Raw genomic sequence first — 15435 nt, 5'->3', positions numbered from 1 at the left:
TATTGCACTGTGACAAGGCTGACTCTCCTCGTCTGCAGGGACTTTTCTCATGTTTATTTTTCATCAAGGTCAGATGTACTTATTGCCGATAGAATAATGAAACTATCAGGCAAACATTATGACATAAAGCCAGAAAGACCACATAACAGTTACAGAATAAATGAACATTTAATTTTAACTCATGATTGGGTGGCTGTCATTAAAGAAATGATGGCTGGAAAGAGCTGAGCATGAATCTCTGGTTTGGTGCTGATCTCAGCAGGGACCATAATCCTCTGGACTTCCCAATAAAAAAATTTGCTTCTGATTCATTAATTAACCCTGCTGGAAATAAACAAGTGAACTCCTGTCAGGAGGAAGCCCTGTGTGCAATGGGTAGCATCCCTCCCTCTAAGCCACAAGTTCTGAGGTCAAGTGCGACCCCAGGACTTGACGGCTAAAGAAGGTGCATTGTAACACGGGCAAACAGGTAGAGTGTTCAACTGTAAGTAAAAGTGGAAGCGTTCATGCTCAGCCATGTGCTTGGAAGAACATCTGACCCTTTACCATTATTACCATACACGACACTACAACATGTATATAAAAGCACAGCAACTTGGGCTCAGAGTGAATACCACCAAACTGTCAGAATTACCCATGCATAAAAGCCATATTGGCAAGAATACAGAGAACAATAAATCACTTCAGACCCATCCCTTAGCGGTGTGTCAAAATGAAAAGGGAGAGGGGAGAAGAAATTTGAAAACAAAAAGAGGAAAAAGCACCACTTCAGCTGTCATTCAACATGATCTCAGTCAGCCAAAAAGCAGTCATTACTCTCCTCAATCATTTGACCTAAAGCATGCAACACAACTGGAGAAGCTTCCCTAAAATATCACAATCAAGCTCATGAGAAGAATCCATTGTAATCAATGGTCAAACATTCTGGTCTTACTTCAACTACCTACACTAACTTTTATGCACAATTATATCATAATCTGGTGACAAAATTCACAAGGGGTTTGCTGACCATTGTTTGCAGAAGGGTCTTTCAGAAAAAGGGTCACTGGACTGGGACTGAAGAGTTTGAATTGTGAGGAGAGGCTGGATAGGGTGGGATTTTATTTTCTATAGTGTGGGAGATTGCAGGTTTACCTTGTGGAGGTTTAAAAGCTCATGAGGGATATTGAGAAGGTGAATGGCAAAGGAAGGGGTCTTCAAAACTGGAGTACATAGGTTTAAGGAGAGAGGGGAAGGATTTAAAAAGGACTTGAGGAGCAATTTTTTCAAAGAGTTGCATTTATGGAGTGAGCTGCCGGGAGTGGTGGTGAAGACAGGTACAGTTGCAACATTTAGAAAATTTTTGGACAGGTACATGAGTAGAAAAGATTTATAGAGGGTCAAACGCAGGCAAATGTTCAGCTTAGTTCAGTTTAGAAAACCTTTTCAGCATGGATCAGTTGGGCCTGTTTGTGCTATATGACTCAATAACTTGATGACTCTGTGACTTGGAACATTAACTCTGCTTTCCCTCCACAGAAGCTGCCAGACCTGTTGAGTTTCCAGCAATTTCTGTTTTTGTTTCAGATTTCCAGCATCCACAATTTTTTGGGGTATTTTTTGCTGAACCAAAGATTCTTTCCCTCCTCAAATGAACAATTTTTCAATCCTGAAAGTGATGATGCATAACAGAATATGGTTTCCAGGTGAAGCAGCAGCTGCCCTTTATGTGGGACAGAGGATGAGCACAACATTTTATTTTATAGACATACAAATTATTAGAGTATAAAGAAGCAAGCCATTCAGCCTGTCATTTCTATACCAGCTCTCCCTATTGTAATTTATCAAGTGTCATTCTCTTGCCCTTAGCGTGAAAATGTGCAGACTGTCACTTTACCAGTAACATTCCAATTGCCTTTTGAATTCCTCAAATTGAACTTCCCTTCACCATACGTTCAGACACTGTATTCCAGAACCTAACTACTCAGTGCTCAAAAACAACTTCCCTCATATGTTTCTTTTGCCCATTATTTTAAAACTGTGTCTTTTTGCTCTCAATCTATCCAACAATAGGAAGTTTGTTTTCTATCTAATTCATTCAGACCTATGATTTTAAGTCCTTCAATCAATCTCCTCTTTGTCTTCTCTTTTCCAAGCAGTTCCACTCTTCCAATCTATCATGTTGGAAATCATGTCTCACTAACTTGATTGAGCTTTTGAACAAGTAACAAAGGACACTGATGAGGGCAGAGTGGTGGACATGATCTATATGGACTTCAGTAAAGCGTTCCACAAGGTTCCTCAGGATAGACTGGTTAGCAAGGTTAGGTCACATGGAATACAGGGACAACTAGCCATTTGGATACAGAACTGGTTTGAAGGCAGAAGACAGAGGGTAGTGGTGGAGGGTTGCCTTTCAGTCTGGAGGCCAGTGACCAGTGGTGTGCCACAAGTCTCGGTGCTGGGTCTGCTATTTTTTGCCATTAATATGAATGAATTGGATGTGAATATAGGAGGTATAGTTAGTAAGTTTGCAGATGACATCAAAATTGGAGATATAGTGGACAATGAAGAAGGTTACCTCAGCACAATGGTCCATCTGTTCAAGATCCGGTTGGACTGAGGAGTGGCAGATGGAGTTTAATTTAGATAAATGTTAGATGCTGCATTTTGGAAAGGCAAATCAGGGCAGGACATATACACTTAATGATAAGGACTTGGGGAGTGTTGCTGAACAAAGAGACCATGGAGCGAAGGTTCATAGTTCTTGAAAGTAGATAGGATAGTGAAGAAGGCTTTTGGTATGCTTTCCTTTATTGGTCAGAGCATCGAGTAAAGGAGTTGGGACATCATGTTGTGGCTGTACAGGACATTGGTTAAGCCACTTTTGGAATATTGTGTGCAATACTGGTCTCGCCCCTATCAGAAGGATATTGTGAAACTTGATCAGATTCAGAAAAGATTTATAAGGATGTTGCCAGTGTTGGAGGGTTTGAGCTATAGGGAAAGCCTTTTCAAATCACACAATTACAGTTTGAACTACAGAAATAGGCTGAATAGGCTGGGGCTGATTTCCCTGGAGCATTGGGGGCTGAGGGGTGACTTTACAGAGGTTTATAAAATTATGAGGGATATGGATAGGGTAAATACACAATGTCTTTTCCCTGGGGTGGGGAAGTCCAGAACTAGACAGCATAGGTTTAGGGTGAGGGAAAAAAACAGGCAACTTTTTCACACAGAAGGTGGTGCCTGTATGGACTGAGCTGTCAGAGAAAGTGGTGGAAGCTGATACAGTTACAACATTTACATCTGGATGGGTATAAGATTAGGAAGGGTTTAGAGGGATATGGGCCAAGTGCTGGTAAATGGGACTAGATTAATTTAGGATATCTGGTTGGCATGGATGAGTTGGACTGAAGGATCTGCTTTTGAGCTGTATATCTCTATTTCCCTATCTATATAAACGAAGTTTCTTGTTTCTTGGACCATTATCATTTTCTGTACACGCTCTACTGCCTTTAAGAAAAATCTGAACATGTCGAGGGTGGAACAATACACAATATTCCAATTAATCCTGAGCACTGTCTGTTTGAGTTAATATCACTATTATCCCTATTCTCACAGTTTCCAAAGATGCACTCTACCTAATATGACAGTTGTATGGGGTTCAGGTACAATCAGTAGTTAGAAACTCTGATTAAACTACACCATGTCTCTCACTCCATCTCAGATTCTAGAAACACTTAGATCAACAGAACACCTTCGCTGCTGCCCACACTGAAGTCAGCTAATTCTACATTTTGAAAGCATCAAACTGCAAAATTCCAGGCCAATTCGGATCAAAGCCAAGCCAGCTGGTGTACTTAGAGTAAGCATAAGGAAGCTTTGAAGAAGATTTCCTCTGTGGGGTTAAGTACAATACATGAAATATAGGTAGATTTAAAATATGCACACAAAACTTATTAAAGCAGGGTTTCCCAAAGTAGAGGGCAGGACCTCAAGTGAGATCAAGAAGGGGATGCCCTGCTCTAAAATCTCTTCTCCTCCCTCACTCCTTCCTGAGGGGTTGCAACAGTTTTCAAGCCTCAAAATGGGGTCACAGGGGAAAAAAGTTTGTGAAGTACTGCTTTAGAGGTTTGGTGTTCCTCTCAAATGAACTGTATCAACCCTAGGTTTTATATGAAAGTTCACTTTCTTGTATGGCTCACATGCTTTTGTTACAGGAAAATTCTAGGTTTATATGTGTATTGTATAATTTATTTCTGTTATCTGGACAACACAAAGGACAGAGAGATGTTTTTATTTACATGATGAAAAGATATAAAAGTGAGCAACTTATGCTTTAGTTGGTCAGATATTTAGCTTTGGTTACCATCTCAGGAAAGAATTACTGATTTTGGGGGCATAAAAGCACAGAGTCACTTAAGGAATACTCGGGGTTAAAAGCTTGAAGTACAGTGCATAATTGTGCCCTGTATTTCCTTGAGTTTAGAAGATTGTGAGTTAATCTAAACAAGATTTTTAATTCATAAAGGAATTTCGTTTGCTGAGAAATCAAAAGCAAGAGAGCATGGTTGTAAATGGAGTACAGAGGTTTAAAGAGAAATCAGGACATTTATTCTTCTATAAAAAGGATAGCAGCAACCTGGGTCTCACTTCCCCAAAAGAACATGAATTTAATTTTTTAAAAATGGGCTGTCAGCATTGGTGGTAACACCACAATTTACTTCACATTTAAAAATGCCCTTGAGAAGGTGTGAAGGAGTCACTTCCCTGAATGTAAATAAGCAGCTGCTGAGACGTTTCAGCACTAGGTTAAGCGTAAACCACATTGCTATGGGTCTGAAGTCTCATATATAAGACCAGACAGGTTAAGCTTGACTTTTTTCCCCTAAAGAGTGTTAGTGAACGAGATGGGTTTTCCTATTATTTTTAATAAAAAGTTTATCAATAAAATATTGTTTGTAATTAATAAAGCTAAATTCCTCCACTACTATGGTGAATTTTCAATTTGGGATATGAATGAATTAAAATTAAGACTGAGATTGTTTTGTTTTGTTAAAGATATGGAAAAAAGGCAAATAACTGGAGCTGTACAGATCAGTCTTGACCTATTTGAATAAGTCAAATGGGCTGAATGGCCTAGTTCTAGTTCTCTATATCTTAACCAGGCTCGATAGAGTCTGTTGATCTTAACAATCATTTGAATTGGCGTCTTCTGATGTAGTTGGCTGATAATCTGCATTAGTGAAGTTCAGATATTCTCTGTCCTAGACAATAAAATAAATTACCAGAAAGGAAGAGAATATTCATTTATCTATTACTCATGCCTGGCATATTTGATAATGTTAACATAATCCACCTTCTTTTTAGTTGTTATGTTTCCTAATATTTTATATGATATGGTCATTAATATTTTAGAACTATATTAACCTTTTGAAAGTCTAAGTAACCCTTTCTCCTGAGTCTTAACTCAATGACTTTCCTCATTCCTGAAGAAGGGCTCATGCCCGAAATGTCGATTCTCCTGCTCCTTGAATGCTGCGCTTTTCCAGCAACATATTTTCAGCTCTTAACTCAATAATATCCACATTTCCCAATCATAAAGAATGGAATCAAATTGATCGTTTCCAACACCAGGTTAACAGCTATGGACATTAATTCAGGACATTACAAAGCAGATTGAATTTATTTTTACAATTTAAAATGTAACTTCTCTGAATTCAATGCTGATTAAGTCAAATTTCCTGATATGTTAGTTTCCACTAAATTCTAACTCTGCTGTGTTGTGATTATTTCACTAAATTCAGATTAATAATTCACATTTTAGTAGAATTATTTATTTATTTTATTCACTTTAGAGACATAGACGTTGCTGGCTAGCCAGCATTTATTGTCTGTCCCTAGTTATCCTTGAGAATGTGATGAGCTGCTTCCTTGAACTGCCAAAATTTGTGTGTTGTAGGTAGACTTACAATGCCCTTAGGGAGGGAATTCCAGAATTTTGATCCAGTGTCAGTGAAGGAACATTGCCAAGTCAGGATGATGACCGGCTTAGAGGGGAACTTGCAAGTGGTGGTATTCCCATTTCTGTTGCCCTTGTCCTTCTAGATGGAATTATCTTAGGTTTGGAAGGTGCTGTCTAAGGATATTTCGTGAATTTCTGTAGCACATCTTGTAGACAGCACAGAGTGAGCATCAGTGGTGGAGGGAGTAAATGCTTGTGGATGTGGTGCTAATCAAGTGGGCTGCTTTGCTCTGGATGTGTTTTTTTGTTGGAGTGATTGTTGTTGGAGCTGCACCCATCCAGGCAACTGTGGAGTATTCCACACTCCTGATTTATGCCTTGTAGATGGTTGACAGGATTTAGTGAGTCAGGAGGTAAGTTACTCGCCACAGTATTCCCCTGACCTGCTGTTGTAGCCACTGTATTTATATGAATCAATAAGGGCGGCACTGTGGCTTAGTACTGCTGCCTCAGAGCACCAGGGTTTGATTCCACCCTTGGGTGACTGTCTGTGTGGAATTTGCACATTCACCCTGTATCTGCATGGGTTTCCTCTCACAGTCCAAAGATGTGCAAGTTAGGTGGACCGGCAATGTTAATTTGCCCATAGTGTCCAGGGATGTGCAGATAAGGTGAAATAGCCATGGGAAATGCAGGGTTACAGGGTCAAGGTACAGGGTGGATAGATGGGATACTCAAATGGCCTGCTCCCACATTAAAACTTCTATGAATAACAGTCATAGTTTGATCCTGTTTAGTTTGATCCTTCAAACAGTTCAAATCAGTATCATTTATTGCACTAAACACAAATGTAAAAAACTGCCTTAATCAGGATTGAAAATTCATTGCACCTTTTTTTCAAATACTATTATTAAAAAATCAAATCCTAGTTTTGTAACTTTTTATAAGCCAAGGTTTATCAAAATCTACAAGACTTCAGAAAACTCTAATATTGAGCACCCTTGCATTAACACATAAAATGCTTCACTAAAAGCGAAATAAAAATAATCCAATCATGACCAGAACTAAGTGCAAACGTAACACATACCATTAGTCTCAAGTTGCCAAATGAATGAAGATCTTTGGAAAGGAGTGTCATTAAATTCATCTGAGTAGGCACACGTTATGTCTGTATGTTGCATTTTCACAGAAGTGAAAACAAGGTAGCCTGCACTTCTTTTTTAAGAAGAATCACTGTTTATGATTGTAACCCTCGTCATCTGATTCCACAATGAACGTACAGGAATCATGTGATCACACTAAGGAATAAAACATTCCTTACTCACTGATCTGTACATGCAGTTAACTTGCCTACTTGAATGAAAACTCTTTTAATCTGATAAATGGTTAAGACCATCCACACAGCCGCCTCCACCACAGTAGTATAGTAATATGAAAAGATCAATACTAAGTGCTTTCAGCTGTAACATTCAAAGTGAAAACTCTGCTGGTACAGTTGACATGAATTCCGAAAAGCATGTTCAAATCAAAGGGTGTGAGATTGTTATTTTTACATATGCTAATAACTGACAAAATGCTACTTCTGTGTGGTAAGCAATTTGTTTCATATGTTGGGTATGGGTTAATTAAATGAAAAAGTACATCAATATCACAAATAGAAATGAAAATGTGTGTCAGCATTTATAACATAGTATTTTTGATTTTTTTGGTATTTTAGATCAAAAGCTGAATCATAGATTACAGCTGCCCAGACATTCAACAGAAAAGCTTTTAATCTGACTAGTGAAAAGGCAGTTCTGCACCTCTTTATTTTTTAACATTCATTAATTATCAACCCATCACAGTTGCCATTGACAAGAAAAGGTGCAACAAGTAAGATGAAGTGCCACTTAAAAAGACTGAAATGTGCAAACTTCAAATTTCTCTTTGGAAAGGAAACACTACTTATCATTGGTATCTACAAAATGGGAACCACATTAGACTCATGAGTTTGCAGGAAGACAAATTAAGCTCAAAGACCAAATGGTGGAGTCAGAGAGTCATATAGCATGGAAAAAGACCCTTTGGTCCAACTAGTCAACACCAACCATATTCCCAAACTAGAATAGTTCCACGCCTGCATTTGGCCCATATCCTCCAGACCTCTGTTATTCATTCAAATACCTTTTAAATGCTGTAACTGTACATGCATCCACCACTTTCTGTGGCAGTTCATTCCACACACAAACCACTCGGTGTAAAGATTTGCCCCTCATGTCCACTTTAAATCTTTCTCCTCTCACCTTCGAAATATGCCTCTAGTTTTGAACTCCCCTACCTTAGGGAAAGGATCCTTGTCATTCACCTTATCTATGCTACTCATGATTTTATAAACCTCAATAAGTTCACCCCCAACCTCCTATGCTGCAGTGAAAAAAGACCCAGCATATCCAGTCTATTTTTATAACTCAAACCCTGCGTTCCTGGTAACATTCTAGTAAATCTTTTCTGAACCCTCTCCAGTTTAATAATATCCTTCCTATAACAGGGCAACCAGAACTGCACACAGTATACGAATGTGGGCCTTATCAACATCCTGTACAACCCCAATATGATGCTCCAACTCCTATATTCAAAAGCCTGAGCAATGAAAGCAAGCATGCTAAATGCCTTCTTAGCCACCTGTCTACCTGTGACTCAACTATCAAAGAATTATGCATCTGAACTTCTAGGTCTCCCTTTTCTACAATATTACCAAGGGGTCCTAGAATTAATTGTATATATTCTTCCCTTACTTGTTTTACCAAAATGCAACACCTCACATTTATCTATATTAAACTCCATCTGCCACTCCTCAGCTCATTGACCCAATTGATCAAGATCTCTTTGTAATCTTAGTTATCCTTCTTCAATTTCCACAAAATTACCAACTTTGGTGTCATCCATAAACTTATTAACCATGCCTCCTATATTCTCATCCAATTTGTTTATCTAAATGACAAACAAAAGTGGACCCAGTATCAATCTCTGTGGAACTCAGCTAGTCACAAGCCTCCAGTCCAAAAAAAACCCTTGTGAGGATCTAAAATCTGGATTTAGGCTGTTGTCAGGAGCAATCATTTAATACACGTCCGTACTAACAACAAAATGGCTTCTTAATGCAAGTAACATAATAAAATGGCTTCTTGGCTGCAAATTGACAATTCTGTTTAAAATGGCTTTTAAACCCTGCTAAAAGCTGCATTCCTGAACTAACTGAACCAAAGATTAGCAGACAATGCTTCCTTCACAGTATGGAATTAACTAAACTAGATAGGACATTACTAACCATCCTAGCTAACCTTGGAGACACAGGTGCCGAGAGATAAAACGTGCAAAACAAAGTTAGTTCCCAGGAAATATCATTGGCTTGACCTTATGTCTATAATGTCATTTTATTACATTTTATTGGATTTGCTCTGGAATTAAGGCTGTATTATTCCTTAAAACCATATAGAAATTGTCTTTGTTTTAAGCCATTTGCGCAGTTTCTCCATGAGGCACAGAAGTGTTTAACCTCTGTGTTGCTGGACAACCTGTGCCCGGCCATGATAATAAACCTGTGACATCTTGTTGAATCAGACCAAACTGCTAGTGTTTATTTGACCAATCGCGGAACCGAGGGACCCCTCCTGTGGGTCTAGATCTTCATCACCATCTACCTGTGTCTCCTACCATAAAGCCAATTTTGTATCCAATTAACAAGCTCACTCTGAACTTCACATGATCTAACCTTACTAATTAGTCAACCATGCGGAACCTTGTCAAAGACTTTAAAAATCCATGTAAACAATATTTACCGCTCTGCCCTCATCTTTTTGTTACTTCCTCAAAAACTCAATCAAGTTTGTGAGACACAATTTCCCTTGCACAAAATCACACTGACTCTCCCTAATTAGGCCTTGCCTCTCTAAATGCATTTAAATCATATCTTTCAGAATCACCTCCAACACCTTTCCCACCACCAATGACAGGCTCAAAGGCCTATAGTTACCATACTTCTCTTCACAGCCTTTCTTAAATAAAGGTACAACATTAGCCACCCTCTTGTCTTCCAGAACCTTATCCATGGTTATAGATGATACAAATATTTCTGCTACAGGCCCCACAATTTCCTCCCTAACTTCTCACATCCTCCTGCGATACACTTGATCAGACCCTGGAGATTTGAAGGCCTTTATATTTTCTAATACCTCCAGCACTTCCTTTTCTGTAATGTGAACTGATTTCAAAACATCAATATTAATTTCACCGAGTTCTACAGCCTCTATTTCTTTCTCCACAGTAAAAACTGAAGTGAACTATTCATTTAGTACCTCTTCCAACTTCTGAGGTTGATCTTTAAGGGGCCTTTTTTGTAGAATCTCCTTGGATTATTCTTAGCCTGATCTACCAAGAATAACTCATATGTAAGAGGGAAATTAGGAGAGCAAAGAAGGGATATATCTGAGATCTCTCTACATACTTGCTCCACAATTTACCTCTGACTATTGAGGGTAATTGGAGAGTTGTAGCATTTCAGATAGTGAGTAAATAAGAACAGCCAGAACGTAGTTGCAAATAATGAAGAAAGCACAGTAGTTCCAATATGACAACAACATCCAATTAAACAAATACTTGGCAACTTACATGCTCAAACAATAGCCTGGCCGTCACTGATTTAAGAAGAAAATGCATTTCACAACGTGTACTCTTTCGAGTTTCTTGTACCAAACCCATGTGACCTTGCTCACTACAAGGGACAAAGAAATCCCAAAACATTCTTGATAGCTGCCCAGTCTTGTTTGTTCTTGATATATAAGTTATAGTCCTCTGACAAATTTTAACTTGCATATTTTACTAATTGATGTTACAATTGTTTCAGGTGATAGCTAATGTTTTTATTCATTGTGAATGTAATCCTTTCCTGCTTTCACTAGCTCATTGTTGTTGGCTTCTCCTAAAAATGTGTAGACTTCCAAATAGCTCGGATACAGATCCAAATGCATTCATTAACAAAAAGAGAATACTATCCCTAAAAGACACTGGGCTGGGCTACATTCATAACAGTAAAAGACTGTCACCAACTGTTCATTGCACTTACTTAGCAATGGAATTTGCTGTACTAAATGGCCAAAACACTTCACCTCTGCAGGGGATGTGGGACATGGGTCAACTAAACAGGTTAGCAATGTATCTCTTTAAACAATAAGGTTGAAGAATTGAAGCATACAGTGGAGAATCTGAATCAACTGAAATACAAAAAGCAAAATAAATATATGAAAGGATGGAAATACAGTTTATAAAAAAGAGAAAAAGTTTGAAGTAAGTTAAATGTAAAACAACAATTAAAATTTGAAGGAATGTGGCTTCAAGCTTCTGAACTTAATTTCATTACAGAGAAGTTGTTTAGAAATTAACATTATACTGCCATTAAAAAAAAACTTACACTGGGATGGACAAATCTGAACTTTTTCTCCTGGATTTAGTGGGTATTTATCATGAAAGTACAGTAACTCCATAGTGTTCCTTGCGTTTCAATGTTGTGCCTCTTCTGACAATTGTAACAGCACATAGTAAAACATGCAAATCATTGTGTCATCACCAATTGTCCAAATGAGGAATTGAATTGGAGCCATCTTTCGTCTCCTGTCTGCAAATTTCAAATTTTTCCTTTTCAGATAACGGTCTCATTGACTTTTGAATGTTTCAATTGAATCTGCCTCCACCACACTCTCAGGCAGTACATTCTAGACCTTCAAAGTAAAGTTGTCATAGTCCAGACCATAGGGCTACTCTCACATTAGACAGAGACGACGGCTGGTGGTTGAACTTAAAGATCACCCTGCTTCAGATGAGAGAGGTTGGGAAGGAGAATCTGTAGGGAATGTAATGAGGTCAGCCAGGTGGACCTCATAGAATGAGTTCCCAGATTGGGGCAGTTAATCTGGTCCAATCAGGAAAGCTTGAGTGACAAGTGAAAACAGGAATGTTAGATTTCCTATATAATCTAGGACCTGGCTCTGAAGGAGCTGGATCAGTGTAAAGGACATCTCTTTCTGTAAGTAAAGGGTGACTTGGTGATGGGATACTGGCCTCCGTGGAGTCTGTTCAGTGCAGATGAGAGAAAAGCACATTCCTGAAAAATTTTGCAACAGTTATCTTTGATTTGGGACAAGCATTTCTGGCATCATGCCATTATTTGCAAAGCTTGACTGAATCAATCTTGCTGTCAAAGACTGGGTCCAGAATATGGAAAGAATGTGTTATTTTGTTTGGACAAATGACATTGGGGCAGATAAAAAGCAACAAATAATTCTCTTGACAGCTTGTGGACCTACAGCTTTTTTGGTTATGAGGTGCCTAACTTTCCCTGAGGCACCAGATATTAAAACTTTTCAAGAGTTGACAGATTTAGTTAAGGACTATAATGATCTCATGCCTCCTCAAATGCTGAGATTCTTATCAGTTTATCTGTTAATTTGAGAACCAGAGGAATCAATAATGGGATTTTTGACTTGGTAAGATGACTGGTAGAGGGCATGTGACTTTGGTTTAACCCTTAATGAGATGCAGAGAGTCCGTCTGGTATCTGACCTTAATGATGTAACCATGCAAAAGCACCTTGTAGTTGAAACCCAACTGGACTTCAAACAGGCAATACAACTACCTTTATCATTGGAAAATGTGTCAAGTGCAGCATATGAGTTGCAGGGTATTTTCAGTCTGACTGAGCTTGGGGAATACCACTTGAGTGAATGCAGTTGTATAGTCTTGCGCAGGACATGTACTGAACACAGGAGCGCTAGGTCAGCCTGCGGATAAACCACAAAACAAAGTCAAGCCTCTATTTGGATTTGAACATAGAGGTATGGTTAGTGAGTTTGCAGATGACACCAAAATTGGAGGTGTAGTGGACAGTGAAGAAGGTTACCTCAGAGTACAACTGGATATTGATTAGATGGGCCAATAGACTAAGGAGTGGTAGATGAAGTTTAATTTAGATAAATGTGAGGTGCTGCACTTTGGAAAAGCAAATCAGAGCAGGACTTATACACTTAATGGTGAGGTCTTGGTGAGTGTTGCTGAACAAAGACCTTGGAGTGCAGGTTCATAGTTTTTTGAAAGTGGAGTCGCAAGTAGATAGGATAGTGAAGAAGGTGGATGGTATGCTTCCCTTCATTGGTCAGAGCAATGAGTATAGGACTTGGGAGGTCAACCACGTCTGAGGGGCAGGAGAATCGACGGTTCAGGCATATCCCCTTCTTCAGGAATGAGGAGGAGGAGAATCAACGTTTCGGGCATAAGCCCTTCTTCAGGAATGAGGAGGAGGAGAATCAACGTTTCGGGCATAAGCCCTTCTTCAGGAATGAGGAGGAGGAGCATCTCCTCCACCTCCAGCTCCTCCACCCTTGAACCCCGCCGCTCCAATCGCCACCAGGACAGAACCCCAGTAGTCCTCACCTACCACCCCACCAACCTCCAGATACATTGGATCATCATTCGTCATTTCCGCCACCTCCAAACGGACCCCACCACCAAGGATATATTTCCCTCCCCACTCCTATCAGCGTTCCGGAAAGACCACTCCCTCCGCGACTCCCTTGTCAGATCCACACCCCCCACCAACCCAACCTCCACTCCCGGCACCTTCCCCTGCAACCGCAAAAAATGCAAAACTTGCGCCCACACCTCCCACCTCACTTCCCTCCAAGGCCCAAAGGGATCCTTCAATATCCATCAGAAATTCATCTTCACCTCCGCACACATCATTTACTGCATCCGCAGCACCCGATGTGGGAGACAGGCCGCCTACTTGCGGAACGTTTCACAGAACACCTCTGGGACACCCGCACCAACCAACCCAACCGCCCCGTGGCTGAACACTTTAACTCCCCCTCCCACTCCGCCAAGGACATGCAGGTCCTTGGCCTCCTCCATCGCCAGACCATGGCAACACGACGTCTGGAGGAAGAGCGACTCATCTTCCGCCTAGGAACCCTCCAGCCACAGGGGATGAATGCGGATTTCTCCAACTTCCTCATTTCCCCTCCCCCCACCTTTTCTCAGTCCTAGCCCTCAGACTCAGCACTGCCTTCTTGACCTGCAATCTTCTTCCCGACCTCTCCGCCCCCACCGCCTCTCTGGCCTATCACCCTCACCTTAATCTCCTTCCACCTAGCGCATTTCCAACGCCCCTCCCCCAAGTCCCTCCTCCCTACCTTTTATCTTAGCCTGCTTGGCACACCCTCCTCATTCCTGAAGAAGGGCTTATGCCCGAAACGTCGATTCTCCTTCTCCTTTGATGCTGCCTGACCTGCTGCGCTTTTCCAGCAACACATTTTTAAGCTCTGATCTCCAGCATCTGCATTCCTCACTTTCTCCCATTTTAAATGAACAGTCGAGGTAATCTCCATGTACACAAAGGGGCTACTGCCCTCTGGAGTTATTTCAGAATTCTTCACGATCTCAGTTGGTATGGAAATTGAACCCACGCTGTTGGCCTCACTCTGCATGCAAACCAGGCAAATGAGGTAAATTAATCCCTGCCCACCGTACCCCTTCCCACCCCACAAAAAAAAGTTACCCCCATACTGAGTGAAACTATTTTTCTCAGTCACTTTTTTGCTTTTTTTACTGATGGCTTTCTTTTTAACATTAAACCTGCATCCCCACAAGTGGGAGCTTCAGCATCTGCACTGTCCAATCCTTCATGATTTTGAATTGTTCCTTTCAGCCTTCTCCATCAATCCATAATTTAAACAAGGATGAAAAAAAGTGCAGGTATCTGCATTTCTTTAGTGAACACACCTGTAAGTGGTAAAACAATATTAATTTTAATAGTAGAAACATAATTCTTAAAAAATGATATTTACATACTCCTCTACCAAGATGGAAGACTGCCACCTATCGTAAACACTGAGTGTTACTTCTACAACAAAATCATACTATTGCCATAGTCATAGAGATGCACAGCACGGAAGCAAACTCTTTGGTCCAACCCTTACTAGATATAGTTTACACTGACAAACCAATAACACATTTATTTTATTGCCTTTTCGTAGTTTTTAAGAAAATTTCAGAAAGCATTGAAGAAAGTAAAGGAATACAGAAGGACTATTGAAGATTTCCCTGACCTGATATGAAGATAAAGCCTCCTGGGCATGTAAACATTTTGGAAGTATTATCCCACTTCTGCTGTTTCTTGTTTCATTTTAATATTGCCAACCCAGTTCATAAACACCAACTTTCCTTCAATTTACAACCCCCAAGCCAATTTATTTTATGAATAATAGCTATCCAAAAAAAATTACTGTCTTATAAAAGGTGCAGGCCTTTAATAACTCTTCACTGAAGCTTCTGTTAAACATAAACCCTTCACATTTAACAGAACGTGCTCACTGTATTATTACTTTTGGCATGCAAAAATTCATTGGTTCAGAGCTTTTCTTTTTAACTATAATTGTGACACTCTGTAATTATGCCTAAAT

General features: G+C 39.8%; 1 protein-coding gene across 2 annotated transcripts in view; it reads right to left on the bottom strand.

The window, feature by feature from the left end:
* Positions 1-15435, bottom strand: part of tpcn1 (two pore segment channel 1) — a 102276-nt gene that overhangs the window by 62701 nt on the left and 24140 nt on the right. The gene's annotated exons all lie outside the window — the stretch shown is intronic.

Source organism: Chiloscyllium plagiosum, unplaced genomic scaffold (assembly GCF_037043375.1).
Source record: "Chiloscyllium plagiosum isolate Xiang-an unplaced genomic scaffold, Cpla_swu_hap1 HiC_scaffold_24, whole genome shotgun sequence".
Classification (NCBI taxonomy): domain Eukaryota; kingdom Metazoa; phylum Chordata; class Chondrichthyes; order Orectolobiformes; family Hemiscylliidae; genus Chiloscyllium; species Chiloscyllium plagiosum.
Note: the sequence above shows the minus strand (reverse complement) of the source record. Positions and strands in the feature narration are given on the sequence as shown.